Source organism: Prionailurus bengalensis, chromosome A3 (assembly GCF_016509475.1).
Source record: "Prionailurus bengalensis isolate Pbe53 chromosome A3, Fcat_Pben_1.1_paternal_pri, whole genome shotgun sequence".
In the NCBI taxonomy this organism is placed as follows: Eukaryota; Metazoa; Chordata; class Mammalia; order Carnivora; family Felidae; genus Prionailurus; species Prionailurus bengalensis.
In genome coordinates, this window is record NC_057354.1 from 82,742,492 (window position 1) to 82,756,656 (window position 14,165).

A 14,165-nucleotide genomic window follows, 5' to 3' on the forward strand; every position below is an offset into this window, starting at 1 on the left:
TTTTTCAACTCACAGTCAGATTAGTAATGCTGATAACAGTGTAACTCCTGTTAGTAAGGCATCTTATGTTCTCTAGATATCAGAGATGTTTGTCCTCTACCACTCTCTGCAGGAAAGCTGTGAGCCTTCAGTCAGATTTGCCCTGTTCAAATGTGTCCATGTTCTCTTTTTTTTTAATGGAGAGTAGGGAAGAGCTTTAGTAAAAAGCCCCAGGAAATCTCTTGAGTTCTGTTTAATGTTCCCTTTTTTTTCTAAGTACATTTTCAGAAATAAAAAGTACTTTTAGCTCTTAGGGAACTAAGTGTTGCAGTTGACTCTGAACCTGGTCAGACATAGCAGTGGCCATCCGGGAAGGAACATTTTCCTGATCAGGCCAAGGGTGTAAATAGAAACCGATTGCCCTCCCACCATACATGTCAGGGAGCTCCCAGGAGGCAGACTCCAGCATAGAGAAGATGCTCTGCTGATGTTTTGCTGAACAAACACCGCCCTCCCCTCCTCTGTCGACAGTCTGTGAAACTCTTTGTGACAAAATGGACTCCACCTTGTGGTGGTACTTGAGAACTGCACCACTAACCTCTGGTTTCCCCCAAGGGCAACAGGATCACCATCCCCTTTTTCCTAGTCCCTTCATACCTCCAGGTCTCTTTAAAAAAGAAAAGCAGGGGCACCTGGGTGGCTCAGTGAGTTTAGTGTCTGACTTTGGCTCAGGTCATGATCTCGCGGTCTGTGAGTTTGAGCCCCACATCCAGCTCTATGCTGTCAGCTCAGAGCCTGGAGCCTGCTTCAGATTCTGTGTCTTCTTCTGTCTCTGCCCCTCCCCTGCTCATGCTCTGCCTGTCTCTCAAAAATAAACAAACATTAAAAAAAATTAAAAAGAACAAAGTGTGTGATGTCAAAATTTTTTTTAAAAACAGGAAAAGTATACTGGGGCTCAGTTGGTTGAGCATCCAACTTTTAATTTCGGCTCAGGTCATAATCTCATAGTTATGAGTTCAAGCCCCACATCAGGCTCTGCGCTGACAGCATGGAGCCTGCTTGGGATTCTCTCTCTCTCTCCTTCTTTCTCTGCCCTTCCCCCACTTGCCTGCACACACACAATCTCTCTCTCTCTCTCAGAATAAATAAATAAACTTTAAAAAGCCCCAAGTATATCAAAGTAAATATCATGCAGGCATCTTAAACACAATTTGCCTCAAACTGTTGTGGAATCACTGAGCACAACAGTCAAGAAAGACTTGTTGAGATGTTGTATGGTGCAACTTAGTACATTTAAGTAGCATGGGGACAGGACCTGTGGGCCAAAAGATCTGCACTTTTACTGTATGAAGCTGGTGGTTATATGCTTAGTGCTCTAGGAGGCGGGGGTGTGCAGGGAGTATTAGATCATAAATGTTTTCTTCAAACTTCTACTCATAAAACTACTTTCGAAAGAGTTCTCTGGTGCTTATCATTCAGCCTGATACTAACTATCGGTGAGATGTACAGGCAGTCATGAGACCCTTTAAGAACATAGCAACCAGGGGCACTTGGGTGGCTCTGTCGGTTAAGCATCTGACTCTTGATCTCAGCTCAGGTCTTGATCTCAGAGTTGTGAGTTCAGACCCCATGTTGGGCTCATACTGGGCGTGGAACCTACTTTAAAAAAAAAAAATGTAGCAACCAGTAGGTATTTGATCCTTGTCAGAACTACGCAGGTTCTAGACTGGCCTTCTAGGTCAAAAGTAAACATTTTTCTGCTTCTATCCCTCATCAAAACCATCTATATTCTTTATTCTCCAAGTCTATACATCCTTTCTATCAGTATTATGCATTTTCTTTGATTTCTTCAAAGCCACAATAGGCCAGGTGCTTTAAAAACATTTTCACATTTAATCCTACAATAACCTGAGAGACTGACAGATGTTACCATGACCATTTCACAAATGAAGAAATCTAGGCAGATGGGCTCAGAGGCTTTCAATAACTTGCCCAAGGCCACGCAATTAATGAGTGGGGGAGTAGGATTTGAACTAGGGCGCCTGGATTGACAAGCAGACTCTTTCCACCAAGCCACACTGCCTCTTGGTTAATAGGATTTTCATCTACTCAGGTTTAGAAACTGGAAATTAGTAAGGTGTTCTTGATTCCTCTCTCTCCTTCATCCACATGTGAAGACGGTTTACTGACACCACCTCCTAAATGACACTGGCACTTGTCCTTGCCTCTTTCCCACCGTCACCATCTTACTTTGGCCCTTCCCCGTCTCTCATATGAAATACTTCAAGAGCCTCCTAACAGGGTCCCTGTCTCTCCTGCACACTACCCCACTGAAGAGAGGTCCTGGTTTTAAAATCTAGATCTGCAGAGGTACAACCCTCCCCAGAGGACATTTGGGCACATGTATCAAGAGCCTTAACGACGTCTATACCCTTTCAATCAGTAATTCTATTTCTGTGAATCTACCTATAAAAAAGAATCCCGCGTATATAGAAAAAGCTAAATGCACAAATAAATGATGGGGTTTTGGAATGGTGGGGGTTAGGAGCTGACGGCCAAGAAAGAATTCTTGAGATGTCTTTGGTGCAAAAAAGGTGATTTTATTAAAGCACAGGGACAGAACCCGTGGGCAGAAAGAGCTGCATTGGGGTGGTGAAGAGTGACTGGTTATATACTTTGGAGTTGGGGGCCGTAAAGGCAAAAGGGAGGCCCCCAGAAAGACTTTCATATGCTAAAAAGGACTCAGAAGATGCCAGGGACCTTGCCATTGTCAAACTAAGGCTGTTTTCCCTCTAGTAAGGCATTACCATTACAACAATAGGGGGTTCCTGGAGAAAATATATACTCTGTGTTTGTCTCAAGTATTTGTCAATGGGCTACAGGTTATAAGGAAAATTAATTTTACCTGCCGTTTCCTTATTGCCTTTGTTCCCCACATCACTATGGTGGGGAGGGTGATATTGGGACTCCAGGAAACTGAGTCTACAGGTTTTTGGAGATTAGGCTATGGATAAGATTGCCTTTTTCTTGTAATTTACTAAGATAGTTGTAAACTGATGGAGACTCCTGTCCTGCACGACTGTGATCTCTATCAGTTAGCTGTTTGTTTGTTTTTCTTCCTTTCCTTTGTGCCTGAGGAATATCACATATGTTCCACCTGGGGGTGGGGTGTCAGTTTGCCTTATGCTCCCTCATCACAAAGACGGTGAGGGTGATGAGGTTTTTGGGTGATAGTTCGGTTCATGGGGTCCTGAGCCAATGGCCAAGAAAGAATTCTTGAAGACGTCTTTGGTGCAAAAAGGTGATTTTTATTGACGCACGGGGACAGGACCTGTGGGCAGGAAGAGCTGCCCCAGGATCATGAGGAGAGACTGGTTGTACACTATGGAGTTGGGGGAGATAAAGTCCAGGGGGAAGTTTCCAGTGAGCTTTTCATATGCTAAAGAAGACTCACAGGATACAGGAGGGCTAGCTACTGTCAAGCTAAGATTGTTTTCTCCCTAGCAAAGCATTAACATCAAGATAGTAGATGGGGCGCCTGGGTGGCTCAGTCGGTTGAGCATCCAACTTTAGCTCAGGTCACAATCTCTCAGTCTGTGAGTTCGAGTTCTGTGCTGACAGCTCAGAGCCTGGAGCCTGTTTCAGATTCTGTGTCTCCCTCTCCCTCTGCCCCTCCCCCGTTCACTCTGTCTCAAAAAAAAAAAAAAAAAAAAAAAAAAGACAGTAGGGAGTTCCTAGAGAAATGTTTTACTCAAGTATTTGTCAATGAGCTGCAGGTTGTAAGGAAATTTAGTTCTATCTGCCATTTCCTTTTGCCTTTGTTTCTCACATCAGGGGCAGTATTATTGTTGTGGTATATTCATCCTCTACAACTTTTTTAAAACTCCATTAGGGAACAAACTGTCTAAATTAGTTCATTTCGGGGCCTGGGGGGCTCAGTTGGTTAAGCATCCAACTCTTGGTTGGCTAAGGTCGTGATCTTGAGGTTCATGGGTTCAAGCCCCGCAACGGGTTCGACACTGACACTGTGGAGCTCACTTGGGATTCTCTCTTGCGCGCGCTCTCTCTCTCTCTCTCCCCCATCTCCCCCTCAGTCCCTCCCCCATGCTCACTCACATGCTCTCTCTTCTCCCTCAAAAATAAATAAACTTTAAAAAATAGTCCTTTTCAACTCTAAACTAATAGGAAATTGTGCCCCAGGCCATCCTGGGGAGATCCTTGGAAGCCCCTGCAGCATGGGTCATCCTTTGTCACTGTGGAGGCCCCCACTATCTCAGTTTGCCTGGTTCCCTCAGGTCTAATATCTCCCTAGCTTACATGCTACCCTTGGGGACACATGGATATTTGGTGGGGCCATTCCTTGCTGTTCCTTTCCAAGATCTGGCCACCTCCCGAGGTGTTGTCCAGGAGCAGGGCACCCAGCCCTGGACCCCTCCCCCAGCCTGAGGATCCCTTGCCTGGTGAAAGTTCACCAATGCCTGCCCTCGCAGGTCTCCCTCAGAGCCATTCCCTGTCTCCTCCTCCGGTCACTGAATCACCTCCGGGGGTTTAGGCTTTTGAAAACAAAGCCAGGAAGGGAAGTGTTTTGTAGGCAACTTCTTTCAGCTCCCGCAAATCTCCTTGGAGGAAAAGTAAATACAAAGCCCACCACCTGCTTGAGGAGGAAGGAAGAAAAATAGGGGGGGGGGGGAATCCCACATTAGTATCTTAAAAAATTATCTTACCTTGAGAAGCTGGAGCAAGCAGTGTCGAAGTGTGAATATTAGGCATGAAGTCTGTGGGCTGCACAGAGATGCTGACGTAGTCTGGGCATCAACCCATTCACTCACTCATTTATTCCAGATGCAAATTTCTGAAGTTTTGGTGAAGATGGTTGAAAGAACAGATATTATCACAGCGACTGCACTTGGCTTTTCCAGTTTTATAGTCTCTGAATGCCTATAGAAATCTCTCTCCTGCCTGTAGCTTTAATTTTCTTGGCCCTATGACCAATGATCCCATGTTCATCTCCTGCCCTGCCTTCTGAACCTCACCTCCGTATCTCCAGCCGATGGAGAAAAGCACACCTCCTTTCACTTCATGTCCCAAACCAACCTTGTTGTTGTTGCCCTGAGCCAGCTTCCTCTGCACATGTCATTCCTGTCAATGAGATGGGAGTGTATAGGCCAAGCAATGTTCCTCTCTACACTGTCCCCTTCTGGGAGCCTCAAAATGCCTGCCAAAGGCCCTAAGTTACGGGCTTCTTTGCAGAAGTTTTTCTGTCTGGTACCATCTCAAAGGCAAATGTGGAGGGAGCCCACATTTCCCTTCCACTGAAGGGAACCCACTGGTGGGAACCCAGTCACAAAGGCATCCGAGCTAGTGGCCAATCTGGACCCTCTCAGTAGCTTGGAGTGAATGTGCTAGCCAGCCAGAACACCCTCTATTACATGGTGGCCAACCACTCAGATCATCTCTCTGGGGGCTTCAAGTGTTGGAGAAATGAATAAAGTACTGCGCTTTCAAAGATGGCCAAGGGGACTAAAACAAGCCCTGGTCTCTAGCTTGGAGACCCTTCTTCTGGGTTCTTCTTCCCCTGTTTGCCCTGTGCACGAAAACCCGCCACAGATCTGGAAGCTGACAACTACAAATTACCCTTCCCCCCTTCATTCGGAGCTCAGATCTTTGGAGAAACCGTCTCCTCTGAGCCCGCCAACGTTAAATACATCTCTGACCCACCAAGATCTCCGAGTGACGCTTGGTTTTTCCACCAGCGTTCCAGCCTGGTTCGGTAACACAAGGGGTTATAGTCAGAGGGAGTTGAGACAGCAGGAGAGGCAAAGTGGAGATGGAGATAGAGTTCCCTTAGTGAGTCCCCATGGATTTAAATTCAGGCACTGGGACCTCTGTAGATGTTCTTTCTCCTATAGCAGGTGAACTTTCCAGACAGTTGGGGAGTAGAGAAGAAAGTGTAGGAGATGTTTGCTCTGTTTTTTTCCTCTCTTCCTACCATCCTTTTTCTTTTCCTTTCTCCTTTATTTCCCCTGCCCCCTCCCCTCCTCTTCTTTTTCTCTGGCCTACCCAGCATCTGAATAACCTCCTGGTCTGAAGGGACGCCCCTGTTGCCTGAGCTTTGGGAGAAGACAGGTCACAGTACCCGCTGTGAAAGCTGACAGCGTGGGGTACTTTCTGCCCTGCACCCGGGAAGCTGGAATTTGGCAACATCAAGACCCTGCTACTGAATCAGACACTCAGAATCAGTTGAGGAATAATTGTAGCATCATCAAATGTCAACAGTGGCAGCATTTAGAAAGTATACAGTGGCCTTGGTGCCAACAGAGCATGCAAGCCAAACTGTCCCCATGGTGAGAAAAACTGCAAATCTCCAGGAACTGTGAAAGGGGACAGGGATATACCCTTTATTTAGTGAACTAGTCATCAACTGCCGTGAAACCAAGGACTCCAAAACACAGCAGGTTCGAGAGACAAACACTTATTGTGCCACAGCTTCTGTGGCTCAGGAATGCAGGCCCTGCTGCCTCAGGGCCTCCCACCGAGCTGCAGTCTGGGTGTTCACGAGATTGGGGTCTCACGTGGAGGCAGGTCTTGGGGAACATCTACTTCTAAGCTAGCTCCCTTGGTGGGCGGCGGGATGCAGTGCCTCACAGGCTGTTAGACTGAGGGTCTCCATTCCTCACTAGCTATTAGCTTTGAGCCTCCCTCAGTTCCTTGTCACACGGCCCTCCTCTCCGTGGGGAAGGTCACAGCAGCCAATTTGCGTCTGAGTCAGTTAGCGAGGGAGACAGAATGTCCAAGATGGACGCCCCACAAGTGACACCCCATCATCTCTGCCACATGCTGTTTGCTAGAAGCCAATCACTAAATCTATCTAGCTCATACTCAAGGGAAAAAGATTACACAAGGGTATGAATTGTAGGAGGGAAGGGCGGGGTTCACTGAGTGCCATCTCAGAGGCTGCAACCCACGGATTCATGGAATATTAACATTTTGCCCCATTTGCTCCCCCTCCCCTTTATGAAGCCGTAGCTACAGATACAGATATACGGGCTTAGGGACGCCACCCCCCCTCCAGCCCCACCCCACGGTTGAAAAGCCATGTTTAACTTTTTTTTCTTGATTTTAAGGAAGCCCTACACCCAACATGGGGCTCGAACTTATACCCCCAAGATCAGAAGTTGCATGCTCTCCCAACTGAGCCAGCCAGGTGCGCCTCCATGCATAACTTTGACTCCCCCGAAACTTAACTAATAGCCTACTGTTGATCAGAAGCCTTAAGGATAACAGAAACAGTCGATTAACACATATTTTGTATGTTATATATATTTTATACAGTATTCTTATAATAAAGTAAGCTAGAGAAAAGAATATGTTATTTAAGAAAATGATAAGAGAAAACATATTTACAGTACTGTACTGTATCGAAAAAAGTCTATGTGTATAAACAGATGCATGCAGTTCAAACCTGTTCAAAGGTCAACTGAGATATGGATATATCTGTGGGTATATCATGTATACATACATACACACATATACATACTTTTTTTGGTAAAAGTGTCAAAACTAAGTTACAGGTATTGAGACATTTCACCTCTAGTTACTTCAGCATGCATCTAAGAATGAGGACATTTTCCTCCATAACCATAACATAACCACACTATACCTCTCCCCAAATTTCCCAAAGTATCTTTTATAGCTCTTTTTTTTTTTTCCTGCTCCAGTATCCAGTCGAGGATAGTTTTTGATTGTTTTATCTATATCTATTTGGTCCCTTTTCATCTACAACAGTTCTTCCCAATACCATCTGTTTCTGGTTTTTCACACTGTTGACATTTTTGGAGAGTTCAGGCCAATTGTTTTGTAGAACGCCCCATATTCTGCAGATGACTATGTTCTGATTTCTTTTATTTATTTTGAGAGACAGACAAGAGAGAGTGTCTGTGTGTGTACAGGCACGCACGCAAGAGGGGGAGGGGCAGAGAGCGAGGGAGAGAGAGAATCCTAAGCACGAACTGTGAGATCACGACCTGAGCTGAAATCAGAGTCAGGCGCTTAACCCACTGAGCCACCCAAGGGTCCCTGCTGATGGCGGTGTTTAACTTCTCCCTGTATCCACTGTGGTTTTTGTAAGCAGGAAGTTAGGTTAAACAATTCTGGAAAGAATACTTAGGTGGCACATGTCCGGTAGGACCACTGTTAGTGATGTTCGATGACTGCTTGATTTCTCTTTTATAAATGCATAATAACTTCCCTCTTGTCATTAGTCATCTGTGGGATGGTACTGGGAGTCTGTGTGAATATCCTGTTCCCCAACAACCTTCCTCCCAGCCCTTTAGCACCCAGGAGTAGTCCTTGACTTGCTTAATTACTACATTTGGGGTTGCAAATGCTGATTGTCTAATCTAGCATTCCTTCTAGATGTGTCACTCTGCAAAGATGAACTTTTCTTTTGCTCCCTCTTTTTCTCATGCTCAGTTTCTTCATTTTAGAATCATGATGAATTCATGTTTTTAAAAACTTATATTATAATCAATTAGCATTATTCCTTTTGATGTACAAATTGTCCCAAAGTTGGCCAGTGAGAAACCCTTTCAGGCTTTTGGGTTTTGTTGTTTGTTTGTTTTTTAAAGTTTTACTGGGATAGAATTCACCTTCTGTACAATTCACTCATTTAGAGCATACAATTTCATGATCTTTAGTTCATTCACAGAGTTGTGCAACCATCAGCAAAATCTATTGATTGATTGATTCATTGATATTTTTTTAGAGAGAGAGAAAGGATCTTAAGCAGGCTCCATGCTCAGTGCAGAGGCTGATGTGGGGCTCACTCTCACAATGGTGAGGTCATGACCTGAGCCAAAATCAAGAGTCCAACACTCAACTGACAGAGCCATCCAGCCACCCTGTCAAAATCTATTTTAGAACATGTCATCACCCCCCCCACCCTGTGCAAAAAAAAAACAACCCATTACCCATTTAGTGGTCCCTTTCCATTCCCCCAACTCCCTCTGGTCTAAGCAACTATTAATCTACTCTCTGCCCATATAGATTTGTCCTATCAATGGGTTCACATAGTATGTGGTCTTTTATGAATGGTTTCTTTCACTTAGCATTATGTTTTCAAGGTTCATCCACATTGTGTCAGCTTGTATCAGTACTTCTTTCCTTTTTATTGCCATACAACATTCCATTTTATGGATAGGCCACATTTTGTGTATCTATTCATTGGTTGATGGGCATTATAGTTATTCCCACTTTCGGACTATTATAAACAATGCTGCTATGAACATTCATGTACTGGTATTTGTGTGAACTCACGTTTTAATCTTGGGATATATGTAGGAGTAGAATTGCTGGGTCATATGGTAAGTCTATGTTTAACCTTTTGAAGAGCTGCCAGATTTTCCAAAGTGGCTGCAACATGTTACATTCCTAGCAGCAACGTAAGAGGACTCCCATTTCTCCATATCCTCACCAACACTTGTTATTACCTATCTTTTTGATTGTAGCCATCCTAGTGGATGTGAAATGATGTCTCATTTTGGTTTTGATATGTATTTCCCTCAGGCTAATGATATTGAGGGAAACCATTTTTGCCCTGGTACCTTTGGTCCCTTTCAAAAGTTCATGTCTTATTTTATTTCCAGAAAATGTCCTTGTATGATAGCTTTGTTTTACTCTTATGTTTTTCTTCTTTGGGGATCCTGATGATACATGTGTTGGCTCTTTGTCTTCTGTGTCTCTCACTTCTTCTCTGATATTTTTACTTCCTTTCCAAATTTACTCTTGGTTCTCCTGTTTAAATTTTTTTCCTCAATGTCCCTTTTTGAATTCTTTGTCTAACCTATTTTCCCTTAGACATCATATAATTTAGTTTTCGTATCTCAAGATTGTGTTTTTCTTTCCTGAGTTCAGTCAATCCTCATTTTGCTGCTTTCTATTTTGAGCTCTTCAGTATCTGATTTTTAAATATTCTTTATAGCCGCCTTTTGCTCCCTAAATGATATTTAATTCATGTTAAGAGAACTGTGCTGCAGTTTTCCTCTGTGTTTTGGTTGTATTTTCATTAGCTAAAACGGTTTGATTATTATTTTGTTCTGCAGTTATCTTATATGGATGTCAGCTGCCATTTGCTGTGTATTCCAAAAAGTCTTGGATCCTCCTAAACCAGAAATAAGAGGTGGTTCAACTGAGGGGAGACGACAGTGTAGGAGGCCTAAGTAATAGGTCAAGGTTCAAGCAAGAGCTCAGAAGGAAGGAAGGAAGGATGATTTCTCAGGAAGGACATCTCTGGGGGAAAATGGAAATGTTAGATGACTGTGAGCATTTTAAAACAAAGTGCTGGTAGAAATATGACACATTTAATGGAAAAAGTAAGGACGGATACGATGACATCTGTGCAGGTAAAAAAAAATCTTTAGTTCCAGGAAAAACAAAAGCTGTAAGAGAAAGGAAACATACCGTTGTACAGAACTCATTAGTAAAGAATATTTGACTTAAATTATGAAAACTGTGTGATAGCAAATATAAGGTGGATGAGAGAAAATAGGAAAGGGGTATAATAGGGCTAAATCCTCATCAAACACAGTAAAAAGTCAGCAGATCAGATCCCATATTCATAAATCAAAAATAACAGTACAAGTACATTATTTGAAAATATGTAAATAACATAAGATAAAGGTAAAAATTTGAACATGAAACCCTCTAATAAAAGAGATTATGGGGGCTGAATGGGCCGTAGACTCCTTTGTCTTACAAGTCTTTTAGTACTACATGATTTTTTTTTAAGCTTATTTATTTATTTTGAGAGAGAGAGCAAGCCAGGGAAGGGCCGAGAGACAGAGAGAGAGAGAGAGAGAGAGAAAGAGAATCCCAAGCAGGCTCCACACTGTCAGTGCAGAGCCCAACATGGGGCTCGAACTCACAAACCGGGAGATCATGACCTGAGCCAAAACCAAGAGTCGGAGGCTTAACCGACTGAGCCACACAGGTGTCCCTAGTACTACATGATAAAAAAAAAAAAAAGAATATATGTACATATTACTTTAATAACATAAAAAATATAATTAAAAAAAAAGATCAGTTGAAATGCCAGCTGGGAGATAGTACCCTGAGAGTTTATAGTATTGTCCTTCTGGGTGAAGTGCAAACTCTGAGCCAAGGACCGCTCCGGTTTCCCCCACAGGAGGCAGATGTCAGTGAACCAGCTGCTGAAAGCAAGTGTGGCACCTCTCAAATTATTCCTAATGATTCTCCTCCAAAATGTGTGCTTCCCTTTCCTCCACATCAGTTGGTTTAGATAGTTAAGTGCAATACTCACACCAGAGCCTAGAACAGTGGTTCCTACAGACTCGAAGCTGAGATTGGTGTGGTCCTCTCGTGCCACTACAATGTTGGCTGGTGACTGGTCCTGACCAGCAAGGGGAGAGAGGCAGGAAGAGTATGACTAGAGCCTAGGAGATCTCCTGGGACACCTTATCACTCCATGCCAGAGATACATGCTAATGGAAAGGTACTGCACTACGCAGGCAGGTCCACTAGGGCAGACTCCTTGAGAATAAAGATTTGGTTCACCCTATCGGGTAAAGAATCCTGGCCAGCTTGAAGGTAAGGGGAACCTGGAATGGGTAATGGAGAAGGGAAATAATCAATGTCAATGAAGCCTTATGATGTGGTACACCACTTTAGTGGTGTTTCTTTTCTTGCTGTGTCATGTACAAGTGTAGATTTTTTACCTATCGTCCTTTCGTCTCCTTTCATTATCGTATTTAAAGTATATTAGTGATGGTTAGTTTTAAATTTTAGTCTACTGCTACAACACTGAGGTAGGATGACGATGAAAGTTAGAGGAAGAATGGACGCTCAGCTACAGATGTGGACTTGGGTGCAGGGAGCCAAGGCCATGCTGCTCCAGCACTCTGGTTAGGGTGCATGCTTGCACTTCTAATGCCACCATTAATTGTTTTTCAATTCTTGTGATAGTAGTTATTCACTCAAGATTCAGTTTTGTACAAGACCATTGGCTCGTCCTACTCTAGGTCATGCACCAGTGTTCTAGCTACCAATAGGCAAGGAGAGTTCTGGTTTCTATCGTGGCTTCCTCTAGACCCGTTGGCTTCTAGTGTGGGAGGGGAGGCCCAGACTCCTTCCAAGACCGAGAGTAGGGGAGGCTCCCTCCAAATTGGATATTCAGATGCTGGGTAGCCAACAGGAACTCCATGACAGTCCATCCTTAAGTCTGCCCAATGCAACCATCTCTCCTACAACAACAACAAAGGCACTCATCCTCTCCTCAAAAGACGACAGCTCAGTCTCCTGAATTATTTTATCTGCCCCCAAGTCCACATCTGTAGGTGATGATCCATTTTTCCCCTTTCAGGGGATTTCAGGTGGTTCCTCAAAGGTAAGATTACTTGTCAAGCAAAAACAAAAGATGCTCAACAGAACATTACAAAATGTCAGAGCTGAAAAGAACCTTGGGAGTCATCCATCCTACCCCCTCTTATTGATGAGTAAACCACACAGGGTAGAAAACGATAAAGGCCATAGGAAAGGTGCACACCAAGTGCTGCAAGTTTCAAAGGAGGGGCAGTGCAGGTCTCCTTGAAATTAAGGGGAGGCTTGATGAAGGTAGGGGGACCTAAGCTCGGACCTGACACACAGTGGGTGGACTATCCTGGTCTTTTGCTAAATTCTTAAGTACTTTTCTGCTCATAGTCTGCTTCTCTTAAATTCCTCCACCCATAATTTTCTTGGCTTTTTGAGATCTTATTCGTTTGGCCTTGATTTTTTTCCACATTCCCTTCATTTGGATTTTGGTGTCCTTGACCTGGTTGCCTATTTGGACTTGGCCGGGTTCTCTTTCCAGCTACGTGTCTTGGCTGGAAAACACCTGAGTCTCAGTCCCTGGGATTAGGTGACTCCCCCAGAAGTCTTAGGAGATTCAGAGAAGTCCAAGGGTCACAAACGCAAATGCCTTCTGATTTCAAGCAGGTAACAAATGTGTGAAGTGGCTGGCTGTTCATTAATACACAAGTGGTGCTCGCGGGATTTAAATTTTTATTGAAAACCAAAAGCAAATAAAATTAATGTGCTGCCCAAACAAAACCATCTGTAGGCTAGTTTCTGCTTTTGCTGTCAAAAGTTCGTGACTCTTGGTTCAGACAAAACCTGTAGCTATCAGGGCAGGTTCAGGAAAACCCAACAAGTCTTTACATCCTAAACTGCCTGCGGCCCAGGAGTTCTGTGATAAGGAATTTATTAACGCTATCCACAGCTGAGGCTCAGACATTTACAGACCTGTTTTATAAATTAGTGAGGCATTCAATGTAATCCATATTGCCGAAAGTGCTGTTGAAGCAAAAGGATCAGAAAGGAGGAACAAGTCTATGGGTTACAATGCCACCCCTTCCCTACCCCACGGTGGTAGTTCCTCTAAGCCCCAGGATTCCGCTGGGCAGTAGACGCCAAAGAGCTGGGTCATTAGACTCCTAAGTCTCACTGCTGACGGGGGTGATGCATCATAGCCTTCCACAATCAGGATCTCACTTCCCCTCGGACTTCATCACCGATTTCCTATCAGACCGGGCTGCTCCCAGAGCCTCTAAGTGTCTGCCGGCCCATTATCCAACCCTTCCCACCCTTTCCGAGCCTGCCTAGGTCCCACCTCACTGCTGAAGCTGTCCCCATCCACTCGTCCTGGACACCGCCCTCCCAACCCCGCGCGCTGGTGCCCAGTGGCACCGTTTGGGCCAGGGTCACACGCCTGCGTGTTAAGATGCGAATGCGAATACGCACAGTAAAAAACTCTGAAACCGCCTCCCTCCCCCCACCCCGCCCCGCCCCGAGGCGGCGCTCCAGAAACACAACCGCGTGCCTTGCGCAAAAATGAATGAATGAACACGTGACTCAGGGTGAGCCCTACACGCTGGGAAAGAGCACCCTTCCACACACCTCCAAGACTTCATGCTCCCGCAGGACCTGACTCGCCCAAAACAGGCGAACCTGACCCCCGAGCGCGGAAGGCGAGGGAAGAAGGTTGGACGAAGATCAGGCTTCCCACAGGCCAGAACGGCACGAGGGGCGGGCTCTTTTTCGAACAGGTCGCATATTGGTTGAGCCTCCAGCCTTAGGGCTGGGATTGGCCGCGACGCGCCAAAGGATGCCTCTGCGCGGAGAAGGGGCGGCCC